Raw genomic sequence first — 11,728 nt, 5'->3', positions numbered from 1 at the left:
TTTAATTATGAAATATGTAGTCATTTTACAACATTCTTTTTTAGCACGAATTAAATTCAAATAATTTTGGATTCATGTTTTTCCAAATTTTGTAAATTTTGAAATCTGATTTTCTTAAGTTCATATTTTTATTCTTTTTTATCAAATCGAGTTCTAATGGATTTGAGTTCAGCTTTTTGGGGGAGTTTTCATGTTTGATCCATTTTGCCACTTTAATTAATTATTGTAAATATAATAAAAAAATAGTATTAAAAATCATTTAATATTCACATTTAATGTATATCAACTTAATATTTCATTTCATAATTCAATTTAGAGATATAATATTGATTAATATTTTTCATAATACTTTTTTTATATAATTGTATAATAATTATATAATAATAACATTTTCAAAATTTTAGAATTTTTATTTACGAAAAAAGGTTATCATTTATTTACAATTTTTATTTTTAAATAAAATCATATAATAAATATAGATCAAGTCTTTTGGTTATAAATTTGATTTTTTTTTTTTTTACAGATTTTGGATCAGATTAATCTTAGGTTAAAATCATAGCAAATTGAAGTTACGACAGATTTGAATTTTGTTGTTTTTGGATTCCTTTTAGTTTGAATTACTTTGGATTAAGACTTTTTCGAATTTAAATTTTTTGAATTTAGGTCTTTTACATTTTAAAATTAATCCAAATTGATTTGGGTTCGGTTACATATCAATCCAAATGGATATCATATTCGAATAAGCTTTGCCACCTCTGCACTTGAGGAAAGCGGAGTTGAGGGGGAAAAAAAAAAAATTATATATGTGAGATAAAATATTTCTTTTCCCACGTAACTGTGATATAATTTTAATGTAAGCCTAAGTTCATTACTATTCTTTGATTGGAAAATAATTTTTAAGAATTTGATATTTGAAAGTTTCTTGCCTTAGCCCCGCAATTATAATTGGCTGTTTTTATTAATGCTAGATAAAAGCTCATGTTTCGCCGCGGGATTATAATAAAAATGTATTGGATGTAATAATGGATTTTGATATTTGATTTTGCAAGGTTTAAATAATATTATATATGATCTTAATTTTTCTTAAAATGAAATAAATGTGTAAAAAAATAACATCTATTAAATAAATAATTTTATTTAAAATTGTGATAATCATTTTTAAAAATATATATAAATAAATTAATTGTTAAACAATATATTTTTATCATAAACAAGAAAAATAAAATACAACATTAAATGAATAAAGTTGAAAAATTGAGATTATAAGTAAAGATACTGTTCTAATCAAGTTATTATATAATGAATTACTTTCTAATCTTTTATTAAAAAAAAAATTTGCACGACAACAAAAAAAGAGATTTAAGATATAATTGAGAGTAAAAAAATTATATGAAAAAGAGAAATTGTAGTTCTCAAAAGGAAAAGTAAAACATGTTTTATGCTTAGTTGGAGATTTGAAATCCTTTTGAATCAATCAAGTTATAAGATAATAAATTAATTTTAATTTTTTATAATAATAAAATTAAAATAATAACCGTGATACTAAATCAAATTAAAAATTTAAATTTAAATTCAATAAATAAATATAATAAAAAATTATCTAAACCGATCAAAAAGAATGTTAAGCAAGAAAAAAGAGTGTGTGTACAAATTCACATGTCTTGGGAAAATAAAATTCTACAAATAGATTTTATAGGAAGTACACAGCTAGCGGTGCAAACAAGATAAGCAATTTCCGGGTTTGGTGTCAAAGCCACAAGCATCACACCATAGAATGTGTTATGCAACAAATTGAAATACACAAGTTGCAATATATATACTATGATGCTTTTAGAACTTTTGGATTGGATGTATAAAAATGTTTAGATATTAAACAATGAAGAGGAGAAAAAGAATATTTTTGTTAAATTTTCATGCTATATTATGTACGGTATTTCATATATTTTGACAAAAAATATTAAAATTAATATATAGTATTTCATATATTGTAATTATATTTTTTTAATGTTTTATGCTATGTTTATAAGCGTTGTATTTTTTTATTAATCATTTAATCATCCGTATAATTTTTCAATTTACTGTAAAATATAAGTTTTTTATAAGAATATTTAAAATGGAAAAAAAAAGAAAAGTAACTTAATTTTTAATTTTTGCTTTTTTTATATATACTTATATTTATATTTATTATTTATTATTTTATTATAAATAAAAAAAAATTATTAAAATTCAAAATCCATAAAATCTCACTCAATTACAAACCTACATCAAATAGACCCTCTCATTCTTTTTTCTAAATTTAATTAAACCACAACTCACATGTCCCAATCCAATTAAAGCCTAATATACCATTACCTGACAAATTGAATAATTTATTTCACTTTTTTATCAATCAATAGTTATTTGACATATAGAAAGCAATTTTGCTGCTCACAATTCAATTGAGAGTTGTTTTCAGGACAACTTTTATTGTATATTATTAATTAATTTACGTGCAAAGAAGGTATTAGTAATCTTCTAACATCTATCCAAAGGTTGTACAAATTAATTTTATATTATCTTACAAGGGTTCTAGCTAAATATTATTTTATTCTTAATTAAATTTATTAGTTAAAATATTACAAAATTTTAGGTTTTCTTCAATCTTATGACAAAATTTTTAGAAAATTCTCTTATATTAAGACTATTCAAAAAAGTCCATTTGTTCATTTAAAGATGTTATATTGTTAGATTAATTTAATATTTTATTGAAAATGGTTCTTTGTTTTTTTTTTTTTTATTTTATCAACATATATTTTTTACTAAATAATTTATCAAAAATAAAAATTTTTATTGAAATATTTCCAAAATCTTTTAATAATTTTGCTTTAATTTCATCATTAGAATAATTTTCATTTATTTAAAAAAATTTATAAAATTTACATTATACAAATAAATAATAATTATTATAAAAAATTATAAATTTATTTTTCAAACCCATATTTTTAGTTTTTTTTTATTTTCAAATAATTAAAATATGTTGTTAATATAAAATTTTAAATATTTATGTAAATAAAGAATAAACAAATAAATAAGAAAATCAATAATTAAATAACAAAAAAGAAAACTAAAAAGAAATTAAAATAAATCAAAGCCAAAAACAATGAGTTAGCAACTTTTAATTTATGACAAAGTATCCTCAAATATAAGCAATAGCTTCAAAAGACTAAAAAGAAATTAAAATAAATCAAAGCCAAAAACAATGAGTTAGCAACTTTTAATTTATGACAAAGTATCCTCAAATATAAGCAATAGCTTCAAAAGTAACACTCAAATAATTTTTTAAGACAAAATTGCAGTGATTATATAATTATAAATAGGGGATAGTTTTAATTGTTTGTACAGATGACACCAGAAAATATTAAATTTAAGAAAAGTAATCTATTGGAAATTCAAGGGTTCATGTCATACTACTTAATAAGAAAAAAAAAAGGAAAAAAGTATATGTTTTAACCTTGGGACATTTCCCATGTCCTTCCTGATCTAATTAATTCTTCTCTATTTCTTGGAAACTGTTTTACATGCATATATTAGCATAATGCAAGTCATAGCAACGAAATTTACCTTATTTACTATCCTTTTTATCCTATCGTCCTTGAGGATTCTTAAGCTCAGAGAACACTTCCCCAGAAATAATAACTTCAGAATCTTTGGTAGCTGAACTATATTCATTACTTGGTGTGATGCCAAAGCTACTAAATCCTCCACCAATTTTATCCGCCAACTCATAATCCTCGAATAATGGGGTGTCATCCTCTGCATCTATTTCATTTCCAGTCCCTCCAAGTTTGATCTCCTCCTCAGCACTTTCCTGCAATTGCAATGCAAATTCAAGGCCCCACACCACATCACTCATCGATGGCCGTTGGATTCCCTCATCATGTAAGCAACTTAGTGCAACCTCGGCATATTTCTTCAAACACTCAGGTGCAATCTTACCCTTCAAAAATGGATCAATGATTTGATAAAGGGTTCCGATTCGGTAGCATTTTTGAGCCCACATTGCTAAATTCACTTGGCTCTTTTCTGCTATGCGGTGAATTGGTGGCCTGGCACATAAAACTTCGCATAACACCACCCCAAATGAATATACATCCGATTTTTCAGTCAATTGTTGACGACGATAATACTCTGGATCCAAATATCCGAAACTGCCTTTTACCAGTGTACTAACGTAGCCTTTAGACATGTTGGTTGGACCGACTTTGGACAATCCGAAATCGGAAACCTTAGCCACCCATTTTTCATCCAACAAAATATTGGTTGTCTTAACATCACGGTGGATGATTATATGCTTTGCCCCACTATGGAGATATTGCAATCCACGAGCCGCACCAATACAAATCTCTAGTCGTTGTTTCCATGGAAGAGGAGGATTTTCAGTGTTGTAAAGATGATCACGGAGTGTCCCATGAGCCATGAAATCATACACAAGGATCATCTCATTATCATCATTGCAATAACCAATTAAAGAGACTAAATGGAGGTAACGGAGTTGGGAAAGCATCTCAATCTCTGTCCTGAACTCAAGGGCCCCTTGTTGGGACTCAGGATTTAACCTTTTGATTGCCACTGGGGTTGCACCACCATTGATGAATCCCTTGTACACGTTACCAAAACCTCCAACACCGATTATGAAAACAGTGTCGAAATTATTGGTGGCTACTTTGATCTCAGCGAGTGAAAAGTGGCGACAAATATCAGATGGTAGATAGGAGCTACTGTTGGACTTGTTGGTGTGGGAAAATTGGCCGCCCCACCACGAATCTCTATCACTCGAGGCTGGATCTTCGACTCTCATCCTTCGCTTGATAATAAAGAAACATAAAAGAGAGAGTAAAACTATTCCAGATACTCCAACAACAGCACCTATAATTGTTGTTTTATTGTTCTTGTGCATCCCTGGTTGACTGGATTGTGGAACAGTTATAGACGGACTTGTTGGCTTAGGATCAGGGTTAAGTCCAGCAAGATTGCCATTATTGCTTAATTTGAAGATTTCAACCCCATTCAGGATTGCATCTGAATAAAGAGTCATCCACCTAGGGGCAGGGTGCAAAGCAATGGAGAGATTTTGTTTCTTTTCATTTCCTATCCTTCCCATCCCCACTACATAATCATTATATGTTGGAATTCCTCTTCCACCACTCCAGAGTATAACATCCATTTTAGTTTCTGCTGTTAGATTGGCTATGAAGATCTCAAAGACTCTGTCATATTGTTTTGTTATCTCTATCTGGAACTCACAAAAATGTAACCTAACAAAATAATTAAAGCCAGAATCAACAGGGAACTCCCAAGTCAAGTTGTAATGTTCATTAATCGTCCAGTCAGTCCCCATTGTCCTAGCTGTTGTATAGACAACATCCGGTGCAGAATACGATGGCTTATTGCTGAAGTTGAGATTAATGCTGAGATTAACAGGAAGAACGGATGGTGCCGCTTCTGTCAAGTACTCATCATCTTGTGACCAAGAACGGTACATGCCAGTGTCTTCTGCAGGTGAGATCTGCTTTCCACCAACATTGATTCGATACATCAACTCGAGGCCAGTGTCGTTTCCCATGGTGTATAAGCTTCCCTGGCCAACAAACTTGACCCCTTCATCATCAGCAGGTCTATAATAAAGATTAGTCGGCATGGAAACAATTTCAATCCCGTTGATAAAAGCATATGAATCTGAAATGTCTGGACTTGGAGTAAAAGTTAAGTTTAACCCCTGACCTTCATCAACGTTAACACAAAACTCCTTGATGAGCGTTTCTTCACCTTGAGCATGAAGAGTAGCGTTGAAGTTACTGAGAAGTGTAAACTCACCAGTTTTAACGGAAAAGAAAGCTTTCAAAGGGTCAAAGCTTGGATACGAAGTTGGATAGAAATACAAGCGAATAAATTTTCGCCCAGATGTGAGGGGAATTATGTAGGTGAATTCTGACTTGGAAACCCGAGCACTGATGAAGGGGACTTGATCAATAGGTGCTTCCGATGATACTGATTTGTTGTGTTGTGATTCAATAAGGGGGAACTTTTGGGTGTTGTCTCTAGTCCAAAACCGGCCATCTAGAGCTGTGTTGTCGTGAGGGGAACCACAGTCGATCGTGATGTTCTCTACAGGGATATAGGGAGGAGGTGAGTCACCGGCAAACGTTAAAGTTAGATATTCCAGGATGATTGAAAGATAGAGGAGGAAAGGAAATAATAGGTTTTGGCGATCAAAACATTGTTTGGTTGCACTCTTCATAGTAGAAAGAGAGGGATAGAGAGGGAAGCTACAAAATGAAGGGAGCAGCTCCGAAAGTGTAAAACTAGTAGGTGATGCCACTTGCCTGGTTCAATGTATATATCTTTTTTTTTTTTTTCGGTGTAAATTGTGGAATTTGACTTTAATATGATGTTTTAAACAACAACATGGATCATAAATAATTATAATAATAGTATAATAGGTAAAATCAAAATAGGAGTTTACAATACTAGAATTAACGAAGTTGCATCTTGTTGGTTATTGTGTACATTTCTAAAGAATAAAATTATGTTGCTATAAGATCAAGGTGAAGTTATGTTGACATTTTGTGTTCTAAATAAATTTGTATCAGTAATTATAACCTTTTTCTTTTCTTCATTATTTATTTATATATACTAGTTTTTTGCACGTATTTAACGTACGTATAATTTTATTTTTAAAAATTTATTTCAATGAATAATTTTTTTGATATTATAATAATAATGATAAATACTAATAATTTAATTTTGGTTTTGGTATAATGTAATAACTTTTGATATAATTTTAATTTCGATAATTTTTATAAAATTTTGGTAACCTTCAATACAATTTTGGTAACTTATGATATAATTTTGGTAACTATTTATACTATTTTGATATTATTTTTAATAAAATTTCAATAATATCTTGAAGTAATTTTTGTTATTTTTTGATAACTTATTATATATTTTTTATAATTATTAATAAAATTTGTGTTATTATATATTCAACAATAGTTCTTGTAAAAAGAGCGGTTCAGTTCTAATATAAGATAAATTTTTTATACAATAATATTATTATTTCATTCAAATTTAGAGTTTTTTTCACTAAAATTTTTTTATTGAATAAGTTTGTGGTTGATTTATCCTAGCATCCTAAGATAAAATATTTAGCTCAATTTATGTTAGTGACCAAGATTCAATTGTTGACAACTTTAAATATAAAAAAATGTATCAATGATTGACAACTAAATTATTATTTATTTACTATTATGTTATCAGCGATTTATTATGAAGCTATCAATAATATACTACTAAAGTGTCAATGATTTACTACTAAATTAACATTAATTTACTACTAATTTATGAATAATTTACTACTAAGTTATGATTCATTTACTACTAAATTGTTGATGGTTTATGTCTAAATTGCTGATAATTTTTTACAAAATTATAACTGATTTACTATTAATTTATCAATAATTTACTACAAAATTATCAATAATTAACTAATTTACTATTAAATTATTACTAATTTATAACTAAATTATTAGTAATTTACTATTAAGTTATTAATAATTTACATCTAAGTTATCAATAATTTACTATTATGTTATTATGCATTTAATACTATATTATCATTGATTTACTACTTGGGTTTTTGATTATTTATTATAAAATCTTTGCATATTTATTACAAAATTAACCATTATTCATTATTAAGTTATCATTAATTTATATTAAATTATCCATGATTTACTATTAAGTTATTGATGATTAACTACTACTAAGTTATATTGATTTACTTTTAAGTTTCTAATGATTAACTACTAAATTATCATTGATTTTACTATTAAGTTATTTATAAATTACTACTAAATTATCAATTAATTATTATTAAATTAATATTGATTTACTATTAAATTGTTACTAATTTACTATTAAGTTCTTATTGATTTATTATTAAGTTATCAATTATTAACCACTAAGTTATCACTTATTTGTTATTAACCTATCATTAATTTACGAATAGGTTTTCAAGCATTTACAATTATGGCACATGAATTTAAGTATCCAATAATAATGTACGAGATAAATTTCTTTTTATATAATAACATTATTGTTTTATTTAAATTTATAACTTTTCACTAATTTTTTATTGAATAGGTTCATGGTATGTTTATCTTAACCTTTAAAATAAAAGCTTTTACTTTATTTCTGTTAGTACCCAGGTTTCAAACCTTGACAACTTTAAGTATAATAAAAGTTATCAATGATTGACAATTAAGTTATTAGTTATTTATTATTAAGCTATCAATGATGCACTACTAATTTATGAATGATTTGTCATTAAATTATTAATGATTTACTATTAAATTATTGGTGATTTACCACTAAATTATTAATAATTTATTATAAAGTTATAATTAATTTACTATTTATTTACCAATTATTTACTAAAAAGTTAGCAATGATTAATTAATTTATTACTAAATTATCACTGTTTTACAATTAAATAGTTATTAATTTACTATTATGTTATTAGTAATTTACTATTAAGTTATTAATTTGCTATTAAATTATTAATGATTTACTATTATATTTTTTATATATTTTTTATTATTTTATCATTGATTATTTAATTTTTAATTATTTATCACAAAATTATCACTGATTTATCACTAAATTATCCATGATTAATTATTAAGTTATTACTGATTTATATTAAACTATGCGTGATTTACTATCAGGTTGTTATTGATTAACTATTATTTTATCAATTATTTACTATTAAATTATACTGATTTACTTTAATGTTTTCAATGAATAACTACTAAATTATCAATTATTTACTACTAATATATAATTGATTGACTATTAAAATATTTATTATTTACTATTATCAATTAATTATTATTAAACTGAAACTGATTTATTATTAAATTATCACTAATTTACTATTAAATTATTATTAATTTATTACTAAGTTATCAATAATTAACTACTAAGTTATCACTTATTTTTTATTAAGTTATCATTGATTTAGTATTATAGTATTATACATTTATAATTATATTATAATTGATTTATCGTTAAAGTATTATACATTTTATTATTGTATTATTACTAATTTACTAGAAAGTTATCAATGTTAACTGCTAAATTATCATTAATTTACTATTAAGTTATTACTAACTTGCTATTAAGTTATTACTAACTTACTATTAAGTTATTACTAACTTGCTATTAAGTTATCAATAATTGCTACTAAGTTATACTGATTATATTAAAGTTTTTAATGATTAATTACTAAGTTATTAATTATCAATTATTATGTTATCATTGATTTATGTGTATATAAAAAAAGTAATCATAATATATGCTAGATGATATAATTCATAAGGTAGAGAAAGAAAAATTAAAAAATTCAAGTGTAAATGACTTGAAAAGCATGAGTAAATGCTTTTAATTTACTATTCATAATTTAACACATAATAACAAGTTAAAAGCATAACTTTTTATACTAATGCAAGTATTAAAATTAAATTAAATAAATATATACAATATATATTAAGTCAACATTTCTATGATATTCTTCAAATTTTTTACTTCATGGTAAAATATTAAAAATAGCTTTTTTAATGATTTGATTGAATTATTAGTGTGTATATTTTTATACTTGTTAGTAAGGGTGTAATCAATCGAATTCGAGCTTAATTCGAAATTCGAGGCTCGAACTCGATCAAGTTTTATTTTTTTAGCTTGAGCTTGACTTGAGATAGAAATCAAACTACTCGAGCTTGCTTGATTAGGCTCGATTAATATGTAAAAATAAGTTATATTCTTATATTCAATAAAAGCTCGATTATTTGTGCTCGAGCTCAAACTTAAGTTCGAGATATTTTATGAATTAAAATAATAAAAATATATTTAAATATAGAAACTTGATTAAGCTCGTAAGCTATTCGAGTCAGGTATAAGAATACTCGAACTTTGCTCGATCGATGAGTCGAGCAACTTGAGCTCGAGCTTGACTTGATAATAATCGAGCCAAATTCGAGTTTTATTCGATTCGAATTTGAGTAGTTTACGAGTACTAATATATTATTTACACCCTACCTATTAGCGAAGTACAACTACATATAAAAGACTAAAAATTTTAAAGTGTTCTATTATCATTAGAAGTAATAAACTTTGCCTTATAATTCTATCTTTAGATATATAATTCTGGGTAAAAAATTTTGTTTTATATTTGATAAAAGTAATAAGAAAAAATTTATTAAATAAAATTTATAAAAATTGAGCAAACAACAATTTTAAAAAATATTAAATTCATAATAATTACTTTTGCATATTTTTATAAAAATTTTCTTCTATTAAGCAAAAGGATGGCATATTTTTAATTATTGCTTTATTGTTATTACTATCATTCAAAATAATTTTTTTGATATTTTTATGCCAATAAACTTCTCCATTTAGAAAGTGTAAAGAATATTGTAAGATGTCATAACAACTCAAATAATATTTATTTCTATGCTATCTTCCTAAATGAGTATCAACTATGATATCTTTTTAAATGAAATGTTTGAATTGTTTCCCTCAACTCATATAACAGCAACTTGATTAAAAAATAAACAATTATAAAATCATTGATCTAGATTAATATTTCTGCAGAAGAATTTTAAAATCCTCAAAAAAAAAAAAATCCTTTAATCTCTACAAGACTTGGATATAAAAATTTTCTTCTAGAATTATTATTAGTATGTCCATTTTTTCACTTAAATTTTTATTGTATTGTATTCTTATTCTATTTTAAAATTTATTATCAATGTCATAAAAGTATAGCTAAAATGATATGGATTAATCAACTCAAACTTAAAACAATTCAAAACTAAAATTGAGTATGAATAAAATTTTTACTCATTTTAAATTTTAATTTAATTAAAATAATATAATACACATAATTATAAATAAGAACTAACTTAATTTGGTTTCAATTGATTTTAAAAGTTAACAACTTAATAGTTATCTAAAACCCGAAATAATTGAACATAATCAAAGTCTAAATTGAAATAATGACTCAATCAAAATTTAATATTTATTATTCATCTTTCATAACAATTTAAAAGTTTTTTTTTTAAGCTTTTTTCCTCCATTTTCAATGTCTTATTTTTGTTGTTTTTGTGGTTGAATTAGTTAACTAATTTTAAAAGTACTGCTAAAATGAAATTACAATTATAAGTAATTGAGTATACATTTTTTATTTGGATTTAGGACGATTTAAATCAAGTTTTTTAAATTAAAAGAAATATGCACAAATTATTAAGTCAAATTTGCTTAATTGCATAAGTGAATAATTTAGTGCACTATGAATAAAAGTAGATAAAACTTGACTTAAGCTAATTGGTCGTTGATCCTAAGTTTAAAATCCAATTTGAAATTATGAAAAATTAAAATTCAAAATAATTAAAATATTTACTACACAATTAAATAAAGATTTATCAAATAAATTTTGTTAATAAATGCATTTAAATCGCTTTTAAGTTTAGTTAAATTATAATTTATAATAATATTTTTATATTAAATGTAATTGTGATAATTAATTCGATGAATTTCAATTCTTTTGAACAAATATTAACTGATATGATAGCTTTAAAAATTTTGATACAACAGTGAATATTCTTCAATTGCCATAAATGAGAAAATGAAGGAG

General features: G+C 24.9%; 1 pseudogene across 1 annotated transcript; it reads right to left on the bottom strand.

Annotated features, from left to right (window-relative positions):
• Positions 1–3,395: 3,395 nt before the first annotated feature.
• Positions 3,396–6,446, bottom strand: LOC111305684 (receptor-like protein kinase FERONIA pseudogene; annotated as a pseudogene). The gene has a single exon (XR_016331155.1). The product of XR_016331155.1 is annotated as a receptor-like protein kinase FERONIA pseudogene (transcript).
• Between the last annotated feature and the right edge of the window lie 5,282 nt (positions 6,447–11,728).

This window comes from Durio zibethinus, chromosome 21 (assembly GCF_047325235.1).
Source record: "Durio zibethinus cultivar Kanyao isolate XHJ-2024 chromosome 21, ASM4732523v1, whole genome shotgun sequence".
Classification (NCBI taxonomy): Eukaryota; Viridiplantae; Streptophyta; class Magnoliopsida; order Malvales; family Malvaceae; genus Durio; species Durio zibethinus.
This window is presented reverse-complemented; position numbering and strand designations above follow the sequence as displayed.